At 41.8% G+C, this 16,088-nt stretch overlaps 1 protein-coding gene across 3 annotated transcripts in view; it reads left to right on the top strand.

The window, feature by feature from the left end:
• RCAN2 (regulator of calcineurin 2) overlaps nucleotides 1–16,088 on the top strand; it is a 273,968-nt gene that overhangs the window by 43,380 nt on the left and 214,500 nt on the right. The window lies entirely within an intron of this gene.

Here is a 16,088-nt window from a genome sequence, read left to right on the forward strand (position 1 = left end):
GTGGGATGAATGTTCCCAAAATAGCTGTGACCTGAGTCCTGCAGCCGTTATTGGGAAGGTAAGCTGGCTGGTCCTCTGTGTCTTGCTTTGCTCAGTGATACCACACAGGGTGGAAATGTTATGTGGGTGGTGAGAATCTGAAGCGAAAGTGGTTGATTTGAAATGATTGGGGAATGAGGTTGTCTGTGTACAAGTATCTTCCAGAAAATGAAGCTTCCCATTTTAAGACACAAGCTTGATTCAATGTAAGTGTTCTTGGAAATCAGAGTTAAATATTCTGCTTGGAGATCTTTTCAAAGTTCATTTTAGATTTCTCTGACCTTTTAAGTAGGGTGTCTGAATAGATCAAACCTTCCCTGTGGATGTGGATTTCTAATTGTAATTATTATACTATGTTGTAAAACATGGGCAACAATTTTGGGGGGAAGGGACCCTTTTTCCTAAACTAAAGTTTATGCCTCTGTGTGAGACGTAAGAGTAGGATTTATTGATTGCCATTTTACAAATTTGGGCTGTTTTGCCAATTGCTAAACTCCAGTCTCCTTTGCCTGAAAACAATTACTGGAAATCTTTTTTTTTCTGGATTTTATTGGTTTTGTAAGCAATTCTGATAGCCTGGACGACTAGGAATTGTTTCAAGCCATTTACAGATAGTTTTATATTGATATTATTTTGGCGTTGAACATTGAAATGTTAGGCTAAAAATAGCTTGAAATCCAAGGACTTAGATGCGATCCCCTATTTAAAGTAAGAAAATGGCACATAGTCTCTTTGAAAGAAATTGGGAGTTTTGCTCTTGGATTATAATCAGTTTATAACACAGATTGTAATTTACTCAGAGCCAGTAATTTCTCCCCCCCCCCCCCCCGTCGGAAACCTACCTGACATTAACTATGAAACAAGATTCTGTGTTTTCTCATTCTATCATCTATTTGTCTAAATTAATCAACAACTGGATGGATTTTCCTTAGAGGCCAAATGAGGACTTTGATTCTTTCCTGATTAAATATTTCTTGGTAGATTGAAACAGTCAGACCTAGGGAGGAGCTTATCTTATTTTGGAGTGTGCTTAAGCATGATTGATCTGCTGAACCAGGATTGGTTATATAGAAAGACAGAAGCGTGGGGAGAGTTCATGGGAATTTTCCCACATCTATGCTGATGTTCTAATCTGAGAATGAATCACAGATTACAAAATATTTTCATTTAATTTGTATACAAAGTTGGTACATTGCAGTTTGATCATAAGTATTCGGTTTTAAAATGACCTTGATAAAATATTGAATTGAAATCAACCAGATGTAGTTCAGTGGAACCAAATTATCAAATTATTTAGACCGTATTTTAATAGCCGACGAGGTGAATTTTGTAATTGGCCGAAGTCTACGTAATTAGGCTTATTAAATCAGATGGAAAGTTTTCTACCTTGGTGCGATTTTATAGCCCCCATTTGAAGAAGAGAGTCGATAGGATATCAAATTATCTGATCTAGATTCAGTTTTAACTACATACACATGGTTAAGGATGACAAAGCAAGATGATCAGATGCCAATGAGGTAACAATAGCAAGGAGCCATGATCACGGGACACTAGAAAAAAATGTGTTTGGGAACCTTGGGGCCCCCCATCTTCATTGCCACCTCTTTCTCTTTAACTTCCAGACCTTTATAGTCTTCCCTTTACCTCCATTGTTTCCCACTATCTTAATAAAACTCATTTATTTTGTATGCCGCTCTCTCAGGAAATTCTTTCCACAACGTGCAAAGTTCATGAATCTAAGTCACAAAGTCTGATGATCATTCTCTCTCCCAAAGGGTGGATACTTTGGGCACTGTGCAAAGTTGGTGAAGAGATATTTTTAGGTAGAGGGAAAAGAACCACGAAGCATTTCTAGCACTCCTATATTTGCCTGTGGACAAGGCTAGCCATGGTGATGTTCTAAAATACTTGGCCTTGGGGGGCACCTGGGTGGCTCAGTCGGTTAAGCGTCCGACTTCGGCTCAGGTCATGATCTTGCGGTTCGTGAGTTCAAGCCCTGCGTCAGGCTCTGTGCTGATGGCTCAGAGCCTGGAGCCTGTTTCAGATTCTGTGTCTCCCTCTCTCTCTGACCCTCCCCCGTTCATGCTCTGTCTCTCTCTGTCTCAAAAATAAATAAACGTTAAAAAAAAATTTTAAATACTTGGCCTTGGAAGATGCCTTCAGTAGCCTGGAGTTCTATCAGGGAGATAAGACATTGGAAATGGAGCTTAGTATTCATTTCAGAGATGCCGGTGGGTTGTTGGCAATATATGGAACTTGTTTTGGCAGAGCCCTTTCTTTCTTGGCACAGTCTACTTTCCAGTTCATTGTTTCTTGATATTGACGGACTACAGTTTAGATTGTTTCTTGCAGTTATTATAATGCATACATTTTAATTTCCTTAGCTGGCTAGGAATTAAAGCTTCTGCTTTCCTGACTGTCGTGTATGAGTCTTTCAGCAGTCTCTGCTTTCCCACCTGTCTGAGACCATTTTTCTGAGCCCTTTTCCTTTTTGAAGTAATTTGGAAACCACTAAATTGGGCTATTAACGTAGGTACCACTGTAAGATATGATCTTGTTATGATAGTTTCTGTTTGTCCAAGTAATAAATGTCCTGATAAGTTCATTTCTGCTATCCTCTGTATCCTATTCTGACACCTAAAGAACATTTTAAAAACAGCTTTGTGAAAATTGTTCACTCCGATTTTCTGTTAGGCAGAATTCTGCGAGATTGTATTTTGATTTGATGCTTTTGCACGGAGTGAGCACATACTTCAGAGTGGCTTGTTGTGGTCCAGATGGTTGAGATTTGTTTATATAACACAAAGGAAAACCGGAGCTGGAGGAAATTGGCATGTGAAACCAATAAATGCAGATTGCTGTTTGCATGCTACAGCTTGAAGGATAAATATTTTTGTGTGAAACACATTTAGAACTGGGATCTTCACAGCGTGCAACACCTAAAAGTTACTGGGGTTCATTTCCCTTTGGCATGCTCCCCTGGGTTGGCCTTTCTGGATCCAGCTGGGTTGCAAAAAGTCATCTTGAGGTAGGTGAGGCCGCAGGGGTATCCCGGGGGCTGCCCTGTGTCTGTACTGAAGACGGGTGAGGGTCTGCTCACTGGGACATGGGCACGCACTAGTAGCTAAAGGAGAACAAGGAAACAACACCCACGAAACATTTCACCAAATTCAATTCAATAAGGAGAACCCTGACTTGATAATGGCCTCCAAAAATTATGAATTTATTCAGTTTAATGATGATGATGGTGATGATAATAGCAGCGAATACTTACATAGCATATAGCAAGGTGCCAGGAGCTCTTCCAAATGCTTTATAAACATGAAAGCCTTTGATTGTCATGACAACCCTATGAGGGTGGTGTCTTTCCGTTTCTCTACCTCCTGAGCATGTACCAGAATTGCATTCCCTGGAAACTCAGGCTACTTCTGCTCAATGTGGAAGCAGGAGTGACCTGTCATTTCCAGGGTCAAGCATTTCATTACCAACGCTTGACCCTGAAAAATGTTCTTTTCATGCTGCCGGGGCAAGTGGCATTGTTGGGGGGTGCCTGCCCAGGCAGCGGGTTGTGGGGTGAGGAGAGTGAGGACGCAGAGCAGGGCCCATGAGGAGCCTGCAACGTGACAAGAAAACAAAAAAGCCTTTGTTGCTTTAAACCACTGGGATTTGGGGGTTTGTTGTCCCGAGTGTAACTTAGTCTGTCTAAGTAGACTGATACTCATGGTTGGTACCATAAGTACAGGGCCTCTTGACTTTTAATTCTGGTTCATTACCCACCATACCTCAGCTTCTCTCAACTCTACCGTGGAAAGCAGATTCTAGAAATAAAGTTGGCTATCCACCAGCATGAACATTCAGGTAACAGAATGTAAGGCAGAGAACTCAGGTAATTCAATAGCAAGATTCAAGCTAACCATAAATGCATTGAATCCAAATCACTCTTGTAGTTAAGCTGTGATACTCATATGAATAAAACCTGCTTTGTATGTCCGCTTATACTGACATTTTGTGTAACATTTTTAGAAGTGACTGATATATTGAGTAAGCCAAGTGAGTAAAAAAAATTAGAGATGTCTTAAGCACATTTGTTTTCATAACTACCCCTAGAGAAGAAGAGGGAGAGATAAAAGAAAACAAGTGAAAAGAAAAGAAAAAAGAAAATGAAAGCTGATAGGCAAAGCTTTGGAAGATCTTATGGAAGCCTGTAATGGTTCCCTGTAATGAGATGATTTAAGGCTGGGGAAAAAAGTCATGCTAACGATATGTAGCAAAGGCTAAACAAGAAGATGATTGCAGTTTAAGTGTCACCGAATATAGGTTGAAGAAAACAAGAAATGAAGTAAACTGTGGTGACCTGAGGGTGAGAAAATGATAACTGAGCATTTGTTTTAAATACTAAAGTGGATAGGGGTGCCTGGGTGGCTCAGTCGGTGAAGCATCCGACTCTTGGTTTCAGCTCAGTTCATGATCTCGAGGTTTCTGGGTTCGAGCCCCGCTTTGGGCTCTGCCCTGGCAGCACGGAGCCTGCTTGAGATTCTCTGTCTCCCTCTCTCTCTACCCCTCCCCTACTCACACTGTCTCTGTCTCTCTCAAAAAATAAATGAACTTACAAAAAAATAACTAAAGCAGATAACAAATTAGATACCAAATATTCAAGGAATACTTTTGAGTCTCACCGTTTCTCTTGTGCTTTTCATCCCTGATAGGTGGAAGTGACATTTACAAATAGGTTTGTTGCTTTAAAGAAGGTTTTAAATTGTGAAAAAGACAGTGGATATCATTGTACTCAGTCAGGTATTCCCGTTTTCTCCTTTCTCTGGACGATGGCTGGGAACCATAATTAGTCACCGCTAATCACTCGGGGGCACCTGCCAGATGAGAGGCCCAGCGTGGGGCAGATTTGAAAGCTGCTGTAGGACATTCCCTGGAACCTTAACCTTTCTTCAAGTGACTGAAATATTCCAGAGGCATATTTAGTGTCTTGCTTCGCCACAGCACTGAGTGACCCCCTGGGGCTCGAGCGCCTGACGAGCCACTCTAAATGCCCCACTTAGCTACCTGAAAATAATTGAGGCAGTGGAAAGAATTAAGCCTGATGCATACAGAGTTGAGAATATTTGGTTTCTGTGCCAAAGAGCAGGTGAGCATGTATTCTTGATGGCACCTGGGGAAAAATGGCTGCCATGTTCCAATTAGTCTGGGATAATATTGAAGAGGGACAGGGAGCTTTTTTCCCTTCTTGGAAAAATGAAGGTTCCTTGGAAGCCACTAATTTTGATTTCCACCAGAGCTGCTGCTGGCCTATCCAGTGACTCTGTGAATTATGAGAAGCTGCCCCCAGGGCAGAGTCTTAGGGCATACTGCCTGGGCCATGATGGGTGAATTTGAAAAAATGGTCCCTCCTTTCCCCAAGGTGAAGGAGTGAGTGAAGCCCTGAGCAGTTGTGGGTGGCTTGACAAGTGGAGGGCAAGCTGGATTCCATCCTCTACTTTCCTCCCAGGCCAGCAGCCTCTCAAAAATGCACAGAAGGCAAAACCATCACAGTGGCCCCGGTCGGGATGGATAATTTTTAGTTATTTCAAATCTAAAGGATATGTAAATTGAAGGATAAGTATTGAGTTATCACATAAGAACCTCCTTTTTTAAGAGGCAGTTTCAGAGACGGAGCCCCGGGGAAGCCTGGCGAAGGAGCTTTATTGTTATGTTTTCCTTGCTCTCACCAGCTGAAAATGGCATTGGCTTCACCCTGCTTTTGATTCTGTTCTTGGTTCGGTGGTCTGAAACGCTGGACCCGTTCAGAGATAACCAGACAAAGTCAGAGAGTTGGGACATGAACTTTAAAACAACACCAAGGTATCCTTCACAGCAGGTCTGACATTTAGCTCCATGGATGAGATCAGTGTGATACAGATGAGCTGAGTGCCAGTCCTATTAATATCATGTGATACTTGTTCTACGTTACTGCACTGCTTATACTTGGTTATTGTCTACTCATTTATGATTTTGTGCATACAGTGTTCAACCATACTTTCCTGCTTTTTGGGAAGAATGGATATATCGAAAGACAACCTGTGTAGTTCATTTTGTTAAGTTTGATCACTTTCCAGTGGTATTTTGGTAATGTATTTTGCTGGGGATGTTTTATCATACAGCACAACAACATATGTTTTAAATACAAACACTATAATCCCCACCCATGTTTTGAGGTGGAGACTTGATCAGATACATGACATGGGTAAGACTTTTCATCAAACATATATATATGTTGAAATATATCTCGTGTCTTGTTCAAAGCCTACACTCCCCCCCCCCCAATACTTGTAGCTATTACTAACTCCAGATTATTTAGTATGTTATTATGCATAGAGTGCACTGCCTTATATGATGGTCTGGTCTCCAACTCCAGCTGGAGGATTGCAAGTATCTTGAAGGCAATAGTGCAAAGCTCATCATTCTTCTGTATCCTGTAAAGTCCCCCATGGTCCTAGACATAACACGGGCACTTCCAGAGAGACAGAAGGGCCCTGTGAGAGGGCTTGGGCTACCCAGAAGCTCTTGGGTCCAAATCCTGCGGCTACCACAGACTAGTTGTGTGATCTTGGTTAACTTAACTTCTCTGAATCTCAGTTCTCTCTTTTATAAAACGGGGTTAACTGTACCTTCCGTGTAGGTTTGTTATGTGATTAAATGAGATGAAATGCTTAGAGGAGGGGGTGCAACACTAGGTCTTCTTGGTAAACATTGCTTCCCTTTCTCATTCTCTTTCATTCCTGTCCCCATCACCCAAGGCTGTGACCGTTCATCTCTGGTTCAAGGAAAGAAAAGAACCCTCATAAAACCGTGTGTTTAGATGACACATGTGCTGTGGAAGTAGGAAGAAAGGCTTGATTTAGCCAGTCTTGGCTAACAAAGTTGTACCCCCCATATCACAGCCTTGGGCTCTTGAAAATTTAATTTCAGTCTTGGCTGCATGAAAACTATTTCTGTGTTGGTTTTAAGATACATGTTGTTCACGGTTCCCCAAATAAGAGTCATGTGTTATGTTTTGTCTAGAATATACTACCAAGAAAACTTTGTTTACCTTGGGGAACTGGTATTTTTCTCACTAGGAAGATTATGTAACTTACATGTTTGTTTGTTTGTTTGTTTTTCTTGGCTTCCAGGAAGCTCAAATTAAGAATTAATACTCAATCATGGCCCCTCTCTTGATTCTTAATGGTCTCAATATGCTGTTTCTTTTGTAGTAACCTAATTATGTATATGTATAATTCAAGAAAACTTTCTGAATTATCTAATCAGACTTTGCTCATATTTTTATGGGAAGTTTAACAATCATCTTTCAATATATAAGGAGGCTGGCCAGGAGTCACTGATGGTGTATTTTGCAGATGTTTAAAGTTCCACTATGAGTAGGAAAAAAATGACCTAAATTAGTAGATTATATATTTTTATTTTATTTTCAAAAAAATTTTTTTAATGTTTATTTATTTTTGAGAGAGAGAGGCAGACTGCAAGTAGGGGAGGGCAGAGAGAGAGGGAGACACAGAATCCGAAGCAGGCTCCAGTCTCCGAGCTGTCAGCACAGAGCCCGATGCGGGGCTCAAACTCACAAACTGTGAGACCATGACCTGAGCCGATGTCAGATGCCCAACAGACTGAGCCACCCAGGCACCGCTAGAAGTGCATTTTAAATTTATCACTATGTAGATGACGTTCAAAGCTTTGCAAGGGGCATAGAAGTCAAGAGTTTAGCTCTTCAAATAGCTTCTTTCCAAATTTTCAGAGAAATGAGTCTTCAATATTGGAAATTTGGCACTGATAACTAGTTTTCATTAAAGCTAAATACGGGAGTCAGGAGGGTGGGGTCATCACGATTTAGAAAGAGGAGGAGAAGGTGAGTATATATGTGGTTTCCTGGCCCTGCTCTTGATCTGCTTCCTTGTTAACACCTGGGTTCTCAGCTGCAGTGGAATTGTCTTTCCCCTACAGAAACTTCTCTGAGTTTACATATCTAAGCAACTGTGGTCTCTTCCAAAAGGACTCCTCTTTGGGCATCACTGATAGGGCGTTCTTTGCAACGTTGCGAGTGGTGCAAAAGCCTTTGTGGATTGGAAGTTGTGGAAACAAACAAATCACTCAGAGCCGTGTATGGTGATTCAGGGCGGGTAACCAGACCTCGTAAAATAATTTTTATTTAAAAACAACACACACAAAATGCCATCATGAAAAAGAGCTGCGAAACCATGGGAATGATTTTCTTTTGGAGGTTGGGGACTGACTTTGAGGAATTCCAGAAATAAACCACGAAGGCATTGCTACCGTAAGGTCACCTTTTGGAAAACGAAACAGTTGTAGACCTAGTGGATTACATAGGATGCAGATTTTTTTTTATTGTATCTGTTTATAAGGCACCCTGACTCGCAAACCTGTCTCTTGCTTGCTTTCTTGCTGAACAGAGCAAGCCTTAAGAACAAATACATTGTGGTGCGAGGAACATCCCGTTCCCAAGTACCTCCTGCTGTGCTCTTAGAGTCTTACGGGCTCGAAGATTATTTTCTAATCAAGAATTCCCTTTTCAGTGAACCTACCCCTAGGGTACACTACATCCTAAGTTATACTTAAGATATATCCTGAGGTGTATAATCTACATACCCAGGGAAGGGCAGTGACTCATACATATACTGGCAAGGGGAGAGAGTACTGCATTAATCAGACTACTCAATCCAGCCATCGAGTTTAACAATTATTGAAAATCTACCATGTCCCGTGCCCTTGGCACCGAGAGTACAAAGACGAACGAGGTGCCAGCCCTCACGAAGCTTAATGTTTCCCGGCGTGTGATAATTATAGGACACGTCAGGTGACGCGAGAGATGGAAGTGGACGCAACATATACACAAGCCCAGGGAACGGGCGTGCCTAAGAGGGGAGGGAGAAGGCTCTGCGATATGTTTTTGTTTTTTCACCTTGAGCCTATACCTTGACCCTATACAACAGTCTCCAAGTGGACCCATCCTTCGCCATGCAGTGTGCTGGCCGGGGTGACCCGAGGACAGATTTTTCAGCCCGCCTCTTGTGTAATCAGCATTGTTGTCCTGTCCCACAGGCCCTGTTTTGAAAGGACATCTGACGTGTGTTGGGTGGCAGAGGGAAAGAACTGCCTCTGACTTTGGCAGGGGCTTCTTCACCCAGTAAACCGGGCCACGGTGACAGGCGATGCATGGATGGAACATTCCATATGTGACCCACGTGTCCTAATTTTCTCCTTCAGTGTGTGAAATTTTTGCTTTCCTTGGAAGGTGAGCTGTGAGCTTGCTTATTTTAAAAACTGCACCCTGTGAGGAGAGAGGGTGTTCTTGGACAACATTACGTCATTGAAGCCTCTAGGTGTTGAGTCATCATTATTTTTAGGCAGCTCCATGCTTTTTTTGGTTGTTCTAAGAATAGCCCCTGTGTCTGGACTCTACAGAAAGTCACCTCAATAAAGATCCTGTCACCACTCCACAGTTGGGATGGAATGCTTTCTTAATTGCCAGATTCAGGGCACACTCTTCAGCACTTTACCTCCCAAACATTCCACGTTTTGAGGTTTTCTATAGTCGACATGATGACTTTGTCAGGAGCTGTCCCTTGAATTTGTTCAGCCCTTTGTCAGACGTACATATTGTTGTGAATAACACCAGGCACGACAGAGTCAAATGCCTTCCTTCCGTAAGGGCTCCGTGTTGCCTGTACTCGATGCCCATTCGGTTTGTGAATTCCTTCACCAGTGACTTCACCCAGTTTTTAAACATTTCAAGACATATTTCCATGCCTTGTATTTTGTGGGTTGAGTAAAATCTAGATCCCTCACATTGGGAGCGGGGTAGAGGGTGCTTACCATTGGCATCCACACAGGATCAACTGAAAGCAGCCAAAATAAATGTTTTTATAGCCTGTTAAACTAAATAAGCATATAAATTGTAAACCATATTAGAACTTGATGACAGGGCAATAAAAAGGACCGAGCAAGCTTAGAAATGGAACTTTGTGGGTCAATATAGAGGCTGGTTTTCCCATTGCCTATTCAGAGCATATACCCAAGTATGATCAATTTATTTTATGTGGCACTTTTAAGCCCATAGGAGTACTAATGGCTGGTGAGCCGAGCCAAATGCTATTCTAACTGAAGCATAAAGGGAAGCAACTGCTTGGAATAAAATGAGGCAGTTGTTTAATATTATGGTACAGGACACCGCTTGTGTCTGGAGGTGACAGGGCAGTCACGTGGTCTGCGTCTACGCGTGGCTGACAGGGCCAGTGATGGTGCGGTGGGCTTGCTGGGAAGACAGCTTTGTTTTGAGCCCTAGGCACCCTGACAGGGTCAGTTCTTCTTTCGTTCCCTCAGACCTCAAAACCCCTCCCCAACGGGGGCCATCCTGTCTCTAGAGAAATAGCGTAGCATAGTGACTAAGAGAGAGGAGCTCAAGCGTTGATTAGCCTGGTCTAAACGCCTGTTCCACTGCTTGTCACTTGTGTGACCACGGGCAGTGTATTGGTCCTTTTCAGGCCTCGGTGTCTTCACCTGTAAAATAGCATAAGTAGTGGTTTTTACCTTATAGGGGTGTTATGACGACCTAAGTGATAAAGTCCACCATGCCTTGGTCATAGCAACTGAAAATGTCAGCTAGTAATAGTAATTTCTGCCCATCGGTCAGATCTTTTGCATTTGGCATCATTGTTTTTTTTCATGTTTATTTATTTTTGAGAGAGAGATACACACACACACAGCATGAGCAGGGGAGGGCCAGAGAGAGAGGGAGACACAGAATCCGAAGCAGGCTCCAGGCTCCAAGCTGTCAGCACAGAGCCCGACGCGGGGCTCGAACTCACAGACCGTGAGATCATGACCTGAGCCGAAGTCGGACGCTCAACCGACTGAGCTACCCAGGCGCCCCTATAGTTGGCATCATTTAAAACTCATAGGACGTTTTTGCTTCCTTCGGCTTACGGTTGTTGCCTAACTCCTCAAAGAGCAGTAGTCAGCCTGCCTTGACTATTCCCTGCACCTCCGGAAGAGCTTCTGAATCAAGGTCAGGGGTAAACAAGACGACTTTCTTTTGCAATCTGAACAAATACCAGTTTATTCACAAGAACCAGCCCAGAGAAACGATCATTTGCAATCTTTCCTACATACAGTGTCTTGAACAGCCATACATGACTCTATTGCACCAGTAAATTGCCAGTACTTGCTAGAAAGCTCCGTTTTCCTTAATGTTGAATGTAACGTTAAAAAGACTAGTTATAGTCATTTGGCAATCCCATTTATATACTTCAATATGAAGCCTGATGTGTACTGGGCTTTATGTTACGGTCTGAACAACGTCCTTAGAAGTTTCTTGAAACGACGAGTTTTGCCTTCATGTTTTTCTTTCCTTTTGGGCTATCTTTTCATCTGTTTCCAGAGAAAACTTGATGGATTGGTCAACCGAGCCTTCTTTGTAAGTAATTAAAGTCATTTCAAATTTTCATTGCAGGAAACAAAAGTCTATTGAATACAAGATATTTTTCTTTGCTGGTGTTTCATCCTCATTTGTACCAAATTTCGAGTATGTGGTAATTGCGATCGGCAATTTAAGCAGGCCCAACTACTTTAGAAGGGATTAACATTTACATTAGAAAGAGTAGGTAAATGAGAAAATCTGAATATGATTTTTTTTCATATTCATTAAGTATTTTAAGAGTTTTGCTTAGAAGATTCTGTACTTAATGCAAGCATATTTTTCGGAAGAAAATAGTGCAGGAAACATCATAACAAAACAGATGAATGAAAAGTGGCTTCTGTGGGAGAAAAACATCATTACAGAGAGAATTTACATTTGTATGAATGACTTTGTCACACTTAAAGAAACGATTTAAAAAATAATTCTTTAGGGATGCCTGGGTCGCTCAGTTGGTTAAGCGTCCAGCTCTTGATTTTAGCTGAGGTCATGCTCTCATGGTTTGTGAGATTGAGCCTCATTGTTGGGCCGTGCACTGGCAGTGTGGAAGCTGGTTGGGATTCTCTCTCTCCCCTCTCTCTCTCTGCCCCTCTTTCACTCGCATTCTCTCTCTCTCCTAAAATAAAGAAATAAACATTTAAAAAATAGTTCTTTAGAGAACCCAATGCAATTGATGTAGATAGAATGATAGTTAATGCCATTTATGGTAACTCTTAAAACCTCCTTTGGCACATGTTGTTATTCCTGTAACACTGATTATTGTTTGGCACAGATAAGGTGCGAGGATTTATATTCTGATCTATACAGAAATCTCATCATTAGTAAATAATGCATTGTAACAACATAGTTGATCGTCAGAAATTTTGATGCCAGGAATAGATGTCATCGGGGAGGCCTAGAGCCATGGTCTGATCTAGTTCAGGGTCTCTCCACTTTGTCACTGTTGATATTCTGAACTGGTAATCCTTTGTGTGGGGGCTGCCCTGTGCATTGTGGGATGTTCAGTAGATCCCTGGCCTCTCTTCCCACTAGATGCCGCTAGCATCCCCCACCAAGGCTTGACAGCCAAAAACGTCCCCAGACTTTGCCCAATGTCCCCTGGGAAGCAGAATCACCCTGGTTTGAGAAGCACTGGTCTAGCTGATAGTTTCTAACCACAGATTCGAAGAACTGCCTGGGCATTTTTTTTAATACCAATTCTGGCACCTCATCTCACAGGATGAGAATCTCCGGGGGTGAGTTCCTAGAAGCAGCACCGGAGGAAAAAGTTACAATCCAATTCTTTACCTATCGTTCTGAGTTCTGTTCTTTCCTTCATTCCAAATGAGGCTGAAATTCCTCAAGTTTTCTCTTTACAAACCTCAGTCAGTCACTGGCTTGGTAACATGGAGGCTTCCATAAGGCAGCCGTCTGAGAAGTCCTCCCTTCGTTCCCCAAAAAGCTCTTTTGTGAGATCACTCAAGAGTGTTTCTCCTCCGACCTGTTCTTGGTTGACTGACTGACACCTCTCCGTGGCTGCCGCCATTACGGCCCCCACATTTGGGTTGCCAGAAATCATGGCATTCAGGCCAATGAAGATTTTTGAGAGAACTTGTTGAGTTATCGGCACCACTGGCGTCACGGGTACCAAGTACCCATGTGGTTGGGCTTAGCACTTTTATAATTTTGGCATGTATTTGGCATGCCAGGAAGAGCAGCCGGACCACGTGCGTGGGTCAGGCATGTGGTATGAATGGAGCTTGAAGAAAGGTGAGGCTGAGATCATGGATAATCAGCACCTTGGTCAGCTGAGGGAAATTTTAAGGTACTGAAGATAGATTAGTGACCATATGAGAATCACATGAAAGTCTTGGGTTTTATAGGTAGGCCATGTTATTAGTGCCATTTTATAGTCACACCAGTGGTATGTTGAAGTGAGCTCTCACCGGCTTAGTGGATTGTGCACAGCGTTTAACATCACGGCTGAAAATTGGCCATGGGAGTGTTTACACCAAGGAAATGAGCAAGCTCTAGAAATCGCATGTGCTTGTTTTCCTACAGTATTAGTTTCCTATAGCTGCTGTAACAAATTATACAAACATAGTTTTCAACTCTGTAAAAACGACCGTTACGATTTGGTATCGTATACGTGATGATTATTATTGCTTACCTCCATTCTTATGACACACAGAGTTGCAGAAGTTAGTTATTCACCCAAAGCCATCTTGAGAACGCTCATAATTTAGGACTTTTTTTTTTTTTTACAATGTTTATATATTTTTGAGAGAGACAGAGAGAGGCAGAGAGAGGGGGGGGACAGAGGATCTGAAGCGTGCTCTGGGCTGACAGCTGGGAGCCCAGTGCACGGCTCAAACTCTTGAACCATGAGATTAAGACCCGAGCCGAAATTGAATGCTTAACTGACCCAGGCGCCCCATTTAGGACTTTCTTAATTGGTGAGCAAAGATGGGTTTTTTCCCCCCCTCAAAAGTAAAACAACCAGTACTTAAAATCCAGGGATAATGTTGTTCAAAATGTTATGGAGAGCATGCCACGTTCTCAGTTTTCTACCACTTTTTGACTATTAATAGAGCAGAATGACATATATATCTCTTAAGCATAAGTGGTGAAAGGACAAAATTAAACCAGCCTCCTCAACGACATTATTTATTATCACAATGAACAATTTTTGTATTGCACTTAGTACCTTGAGTACATTAGCAGCTCCGTAATTATGGCGCTAGTTGAGTCAATGAACCCATTGGCCAAATTTGCCGCTAATCGGTGACTTCCAAGTTTCCTGTGCGGCGTTGTTTTTAAAGACGTGGATGGCTTTTGATGAAGCACCCAAAATAAGTAGCACCAGAAGATGAAATTAACACTCGTACAAATTAGTTGTTTTGGTGAATTAGCTTTCACACGCTGATGCAGAGTGCAGTTAAAATTTTAAGTACAGCTTCTAAACCGTCTTGAAAAACAACAGTGTGTAATTCATTAGGGGGAAAGCGGAATAGCAGTAACTGAGAGAGTTTATTACAAGCCTTCTGTCTCAGTCCCAACATTTTTGTCTCCATGTTCGGCCGTCCACATATCTAATTTTGAACCCAAGGGCCATGATTTTGACATATAAATACACAGATGTTGCTTGTGCTAAAAAGTCAATAAATACCAGGGTGTTTTTCTTTCCTATTTTAATCAGAGATGATGTACTATTACTCTGATACTGTGAAAGTAGAAATCCGTTCTAATACTAATTACACTTTGAAACGATGGATGGAGAATTGGCCCGGGTGAATCGGTGGACACTCTAGGGCATTTTTCCCCTTTTTATCTTTAGCTTTTGAATCAATGTTGGGTTGAAATTAAAAGAGGCCAGTGAATAAATGGCTCGCTGCTCTTTTACTTACGCGAGGACTTTAACGTGTGTACTTTTTGTGGATTTAGAGAGCAATTTAGTGATATGACATGAGTCGCTTCGATGGTCCCTAGGACAAATATTTTGAAGTTCTTCTACATACCTGAGAGCACCATGAAGGCACATGAATCACTGCCAGCATTTCATTTTTGTTGAGTGCCATCCAGGACAAGGAGTTGGCTTTTTAAGGTTGTTTTTTCTGAGAGAATTCATTGAGGACTGATATGTATTGACTAATACCTTTGGTATATTGTTATTTTTTTCTCTAGAGGTTTTCATTAACATTTAAAAGCAAGCAGTTTTTCTTTTTAAATAAGGAGCTGCCATGATATCTAAAGTTCAAACAAGACAATAAAAGTGTGTGTATATATGTGTGCGTGTATGTCTGTATCCGTCTATTATCTATCAATATCTGTAGATAGACATAGATGTACATATAGATACATAGAAGTGTATAGATAGGTGTAGATATAGATATACACACACACATATAATTCTGGGAAGACTGTTAATAAGAAGAAAATCATTTAGCTGTTGCCTGAACTTTCCAGCAAAAGTTCCTCCAAGAGCACCTCTCACTTCCACAGTCTGTTTCTGCCTTCATTCATTCATTATTTACACCAGCCATATTCTTCTCTGCCAGAGATCATTTTCCTGATTGATGGCATCTGGAGCCCTCTACACAAAAGTATTTTAAAGGCTGTGTCAGGGAAGATGACTTTTTCTTTTTCCTCATCCCTCAATATTTAATAACTCTTAGACCCTCCAGCTAACAGCCTCCCTTAGTTCCCTTCTCTGTTGTTTCCTACTAAATACAAATGTGCTGTGAATTTGCTATCGCCCATCTCTTTAAAGAAAGCAACGTTTTATTTCTCAGTCAGAATCAATAACGGGGAAACCACACCTAGTGAGTGATAAGGGGTTGCAAATGCAAACTCGCCATGAGAAGGCCAGTTTTAAACCACATTAGGGGGACTAGGTGGATTGAGTTCAATTATAAATGTGAATGAATATATTCCTTTCGTCTCTTTATTTTCCTCCTAAGCAATTTTCCTCCAAATTGCTCCCTCCACCCTAATTAATAACTGCCAAAATTCCTCCCTGATCCAAACCACCTTCCTGAGCCAGGTATCTGGTAGCTCTCAGAACTACCCTGAGTTCTTGGAAGTCAGGAGA

The sequence above is a fragment of the Panthera pardus genome, unplaced genomic scaffold (assembly GCF_024362965.1).
Source record: "Panthera pardus isolate Hobbes unplaced genomic scaffold, ASM2436296v1 HiC_scaffold_17, whole genome shotgun sequence".
NCBI classification, from domain to species: domain Eukaryota; kingdom Metazoa; phylum Chordata; class Mammalia; order Carnivora; family Felidae; genus Panthera; species Panthera pardus.